The sequence below is a fragment of the Phacochoerus africanus genome, chromosome 1 (assembly GCF_016906955.1).
Source record: "Phacochoerus africanus isolate WHEZ1 chromosome 1, ROS_Pafr_v1, whole genome shotgun sequence".
Taxonomy (NCBI): Eukaryota; Metazoa; Chordata; class Mammalia; order Artiodactyla; family Suidae; genus Phacochoerus; species Phacochoerus africanus.
The window spans coordinates 213,438,595-213,445,221 of NC_062544.1; positions in this window are offsets into that span (position 1 = coordinate 213,438,595).

Sequence of the window (6,627 nt, forward strand, 5' to 3'; positions counted from 1 at the left end):
ACCAGCATGAAGCTCAAAAAAAAAAAAAAAAAAAACACAGGACCAGCACTCCAGACACCCACCCCTCAGCTCATTCCCAGTCACTACCTACTGCAAGGGAAGCCACTATTCTAACCTTCTTACTGTATTTTTATTTTTGTATGGTAAAATTCTATGTTGTACAGTTCTGAGTTTTGACACATGCATAGAGTCATGTAACCACCCCCAACAATCAAGAATACAAAACAGGGAGTTCCCTTTGTGGCTCAGCGGTTAACGAACCCGACTAGGATCCATAAGGATGAGGGTTCAATCCCTGGCCTCCCTCAGTGGGTTGTGGATCCAGTGTTGCCATGAGCTGTGGTGTGGGTTGCTGACACAGCTCGGATGTGGTGTGGCTGTGGCTGTGGTGTAGGCCAGCAGCTGTAGCTCCAATTTGACCCCTAGCCTGGGAATTTCCATATGCTGTAGGTGTGGCCCTAATAAGCAAAAAAAAAAAAAAAAAAAAAACAGTTGCATTACCCCCAAAATTTCTCATTCTTACCTCCATGTGGTCAGTACCTCCTCCAGACCCCAACTCTGACAACAATTGATTTTTTTTCTCAGTGCTTATGCTAGTTTTGCCTTTCCCAGAGTGTCATATAAATGGAGTCATATGTAGCATTTTCCATGTGACTCCTTTAACTTAGCAAAATAAATCCAAGATTCATCCCTGTTACTGCACATATCAATAGTTTGTCTACTTTATAAATATGCTATAATTGAAGAACTCTTGGATTGTTTCCAGTGTTTCGCACTATGCTTTTATTCTTTGTTACAACTATAGGCCTGCAAAGCCAGGAAATGGGTCTCTGATCTGACACCCATGACAGGCCTTCCCCAACCCCGTTTATCTCTACTGTGAGCATCCACACACTTTGCCACTTGCATAGGAGCCTATCCTCCTAAAACAAACTTTAAATGCAGCCAGTTTATAGAGGGAAAAAAAAAAAAAAAAACTTGTGCCTAAAGTAGCAGACTGCAAGAATAGGCAACTTGGAACATGTAGAATTTCAAATTTTCAGAAATAACATCCATGATCCAGGAGCTGGATTCCATTGCTAGAGTCCTAAGGGAAATTTAGTCTGTTGGGGACAATAGTAAATGAGAAGAAAGTAGTCTGAGCAACAAATGAAACAGCTCTTTGTGAAACATGAAATTGCCTAATAGCCTTATTGTAATTTAGAAAACAGCACATGGAGACAGCCCTAAACTTTTAAGAAAATCTAGTCTGTTGAACACCAAGGGATTGTATGTTCTTTTTCTTTCTTTTTTTTTTTTTTTGTCTTTTTGCTATTTCTTTGGGCCGCTCCCGCGGCATATGGAGGTTCCCAGGCTAGGAGTCGAATCGGAGCTGGAGCCACCGGCCTACGCCAGAGCCACAGCAACGCAGGATCCGAGCCGCGTCTGCGACCTACACCACAGCTCTCGGCAATGCCGGATCCTTAACCCACTGAGCAAGGGCAGGGACCGAACCCGCAACCTCATGGTTCCTAGTCGGATTCATTAACTACTGTGCCACGACGGGAACTCCTGTTCTTTTTCTTAATTATTAACTACCATATTTTCTTTAGGTGGTAACCTCTCTGCCTCTTAAATATTACTGTTATGATGTGATTAACAGAAATCTAATTCTAGTGCAGCATACTTAAGGAATCTTTGAACCAGAGCTGGGCGCCCCCCCCCCACCACCACCATTGATCAGTTTCACACACACACAACCGTTTTGCATGCAGACAGCACGCTCAGTCTTGTTGGTCTTTCCTATTCTTATCACAATATGACTTGATTTCTCCTGGGTGTGTTTTCAAAAAAAATTTAGGTCACTCCTTTAAACTGGTTCTCGACTAAACCTTAGGAACTACCTGGTGTTTACCCAAAGTAGGAATAAAATACTCAAGCATATAATCATCCCTACTTCTGCTAGTCAGCTATTAATGACAAGTTTCATTTGGACAGTTTTTAACTACAGTAGAATGATTTTTTTTAACTATGTAGAAGTCAATGCACAAAGCAATTAGCATGTGAAATAAGATATAGTGATTTTCTGGTGGAAGGAAAGATTAGAGTGATGTAATCTTTCTTTAGGACATCTAAAATTAGGTTCATTTATCTCACAGATGGGAGGGCTAAAAACAAGAGGAAAGTCCCATATGTTCCACTCTATGAATCTCTACAAAAAGGTTTCCTAAATTTTGTGAGAGTCATTTGATCAAAAATATCTACTTCCCTAGTGGTATTTAAGATTAGAAAAGATATTTCTTGACGATAGATCCATTTCTTTCTCTGAAAGTTCAGTGCTTGGTTCAGATCTAGTTTATCTGACATTCCTGACGACTTTCTTATTGGGAAAAAGCTTTGCTAAACTTTTAACTTTTTTTTTTTTTAACCTATGGCTAATACTAGTTGTACTTAATAGGATATTCTGTCACCCAGGTTTTTAACTTTAGTGCTTCTTGCCATTTCTCTTGCTCAAATATCCAGTCACTAGATACTATTGATTCTTCTTTAACATCATATTTTCCTTGCTCTCATTTCCACTGTCATCACTCTTATCCAGGTCCTTAACCCTCCCTCACCCCCTGGCCTGGAATGTTGCAGTGATCTCTTAAGTCATATTGCAATATCTAACTGCTTCCTTATTGATCCAATCACCCATCAGATGACTTTCCCTAAAATGCAGCTTGGATTGTGCGTCTCCTCTCTTCAGTGGCCTTCATGGATAAAATCCAAACGAATCAACTTATATGTATAGTAGAGTTCTTGGAACATAATACATGGTCAATAAATGACCTACCCACCCCACCCAGCTGGTTGTCCTTCTTACATACCCTCTATGGTGCTTGCCTTCTGGCTGGTAGTCATGCAAATTCCTACTCCTCCGCTCATTGCTGTGTCCTCCCCACCCAAGCCCATCCTAGATCCCTCCTGCAGAAGCCTTCCCCATTATAGCCCTTGATGCCTGAATTCCTGCAGTATTTACGGGGTGTCCGCTTAGTACTGAGCCTGTGCTCTCAGTACTGTCTTTACAGATGAGATGGCCTCTCCTAAACCTCTGCACTAGTGAAGTGCCCATGGCAGGTGGTCAGAGCACACGGCTTCTCTACTTGTCCAGAGCCTGCAGGCCTCTCTATACAGATGGTCGTCTTCACCGCTGTGGTTTTTAATGGGCTTAAAACAGCCTTGCATAAGTGTTGGCAATAATTTAACTTGCAAATTGGTAGAGTTAGGGACCTGCAGAAAGTGATAGGAGCGGATTAAAAGGTCTGACTATAAATCTCTAAATTTGCTAAACTTTTTTTGTTTAATTAGTCTTTACCTTTCTGGATCCTGGCATAATAACTCCATCCCTGAACATGCTTTGTGGCTTTTTTGGTATCTATTTTACCTTCCTTGTGCATCTGTTTTTGTTATATGTCATCTGAACCCCTCCTTGGAAGTAACTGGGGTAAGAATAATTTCTCCAGAAGTCTTAGCGACAGAGCCAAGTATGATATTCCTTATTTTACTTCTTTACATTTTAGCCTCTTTTTAAACTGATTTCTACTTCGATTACATCTTATAGTCAATGAAATAGGTGGAGATTTATTAAAGGCTTTGAAGCTGTATCTCCACAGTTACTCTTGGATCCTTTAAATCTTCTTCTAAATTTTAAAGTCTGGAACTGCAAGGAGAGTTCTCAGGGGAAAAGAAAAACTTTTGCGGTTTGAGAATCAAAGTAATACACGGAGCTCAGGTCTGAGTCAGTTGGGGGCTTTCCCACCCCTCTTCTTGCCCATCTCTGCAGAAGAAGCATCTTCTCTTTCCCACTGGAGATCACCCTCTGCTTGTCCTCCTGGGCTTATTCCTCACATCTTCAATTACCCTCTTTTCCTTTATTGTTAGTCTCCTTCCGCCATGGGCTGCTGACCATATGATCCAATCTTTCCCATCCTATGAAAACTCCCTTGACCCCAAATCTCCCGAAAACAACTTCTCTTTCTTAGCCAAACATCTTGAAAGAGACACACAGAGACACACTGTCCATTTTTCTCTCGTAATAACATTTACTGAGTGCCTGCTTATTTCAGACACGATGCTAGACACTGGAAATAGCGGCAGATGGAATGCCACCCCGGTCCTTGTAGCGTTCAGCATCCTGGCCAAGCCTCAGCCCTTGCCACGCCACTGAAGAAACTCAGACACAGCTTCTGGAGACCTCCCAGTCCCCAAAGTCGATGGCTCTTCTGACCCCCTCAGCAACTGGAGACACTTCAATGACAGTAACATCCTCAAACCTAACAGCTCACACTTAGAACGCATCCTTGATGGTCAAGGCCCTGTAATGAGCAGAGAATCTGCCTTTGAAAAGCTCACACACATATCATGCCGCCCAAATACCAGATCTTCCCTTAAGTCCAGTTTCATGGGGAAAATACTTTTAAAGAGGCCAAAGCTTTTATTCACAAAACTTGTTTAATAGGTCTACCATCGATCTGACTATACAAACTCAATTGTACTAAACAGGAAATAGGGAAGGACCTCAGGAGCGAGAATGTAATATCCTTTGCTAACACATGTACTGATGCAAGTGTTCACCATTCCTGATTTCTCTGGGCATCCCAGCCCTTCCGAGTGTCCCACAAAGTAAAAGTTGTTTGGACTTTTTCAGCCCATAGAAATAGAAAAACACAAATTATGACTTGTTGAAATGAAAAACATACAGGAGTTCCCGTCGTGATGCAGTGGTTAACGAATCTGACTAGGAACCATGAGGTTTCAGGTTCAATCCCTGCCCTTGCTCAGTGGGTTAACGATCCAGTGTTGCCGTGAGCTGTGGTGTAGGTCGCAGACACGGCTCAGATCCTGCGTTGCTGTGGCTCTGGTGCAGGCCATCAGCTAAAGCTCCAATTAGACTCCTAGCCTGGGAACCTCCACATGCCGTGGGAGTGGACCAAGAAATGGCAAAAAGACAAAAAAAAAAAAACCGAAAGAAAAGAAAAACATACAGATTTTCCTAAGACTCTGGGTAAAAGAATTGTACATCCAAGTTTGCTGGCTCATTTGCTCCCACCTGCCGGTACAGGTTCTCTGCTCCCTCTCAAAGGCTCCCTCTTCTTTCTGGGTCCCCAAAGGCTCTCTTTAGTGTGTTCCGTCCAGTAGCATCTGCGACTGTTCCTCAACTGCATGGCAAGCAAGCTCCTGAATCCTTGGAGAACCAGAACTGTGTCTTTGGCAGAGAAGAGCTCTCTGTATTTCATATTATGGAACAGGGTCAGAGGTCCCAAAGCAGTGTTGCTTATGTCCCAACATCTTACAGAACCATTAGTGAAACCAGTTCTTGTATTTTTTATGCTCTGCCTCTAACCTCAGTATGAGTCCAAAATGCGGACCAAACTATCCTCAGTGCTTCGCCTCTGTAAGGTTATTCCCAGGTTAAAGGACTGGCTCGTTATTCCCTCTTGCATCCCACCCATTCCTCTAATTCATCCAGGTATGTCTGCACCCCAGAAATAGCAGGATCCAGGCGCAAGCTGAAACAGAGTTCCCCATTATGCACAGGTATTAATACAAAGCTATGTCCCTGATAAGGCCAGGCAAATGGACCTGATAAACGCCCCTGAAGCCCAGCAACAACAAATTCCCTGACAAGTCACAGTTGAGGAATGACTCCTGAGAGTGAGGAAAAGGTCCCCCTTGCGAAAGAGCTCGACCAAGCCCTTAGCTTGGAGCTGTTTGACACCTTATCAGTGTCCCTGGGGCCTTACTAAAAGAACAACTTAACACAAATCCCACTAATAACTTCTGGTTGTTTCTGGAGTGTGACAAAATAAGCCTTTTCATCTTCATGGGGTGAGGCTTACTAGGGACACCTATTTATTCTGTCCCCTTAGGACAAACCAGAGTCCCTCTGCCAGGGCCACCTGCTAGTCTGTTTGTACAAATTAGAAAGAGGTGTCCCTGCTCCTGATGGATCCAGCTGGGGATGAAAACACAGCTTCCACCAAACATGCCCTCCTCCGATTCTCCAGAGCAGCTGGAGCTATTGGGGGAAGAAGAATGGCACGTAAGAGCCATGATAACCTGACTTTTACAGGGAAACTAAGCCCAGAGAGGAGAAGGAACTTGCCCAAGGTCACACAGTGAGCCAATGATGACAAAAGAGTAGAGCCCAGGTCTCCTGAAGCCCAGCCCTTGTAACTTCCAGTCATCATCTTAGGATGTGATCAGCATCAGAGTCATGGCCCAATCAGAGGAGGCAGGGCTTCCTTCCCCAGGGAGCAGAGCAAGCTCAAGGACTGACAAACTCAGACCCTTGTCTCTCTGTTATTACACGTGTCCTCTGCCCAAGGCAGGGAGGGTCTCACCCCTGGGTACTCATAGCAGGGGGAGGGAAAGTGAGACGGGTTGATGACCAAAGATGAGGACACAAATGGAGGCAGAGCACTGAGTAAGAGTTTCTGTGGTCCATTCCCCACATCCCCAGTGCACACGGAGAGCTGCAGTGCTTCTCAAACCCTGATGTGCACCAGAATGAAAAGCATAGGTTGTTGATTGTCTGCCCTTAGAGTTTTTGAGAACTTGAGAATCTGCATACGTAACAAGTTCCCAGGTGATGCTGATGCTGCC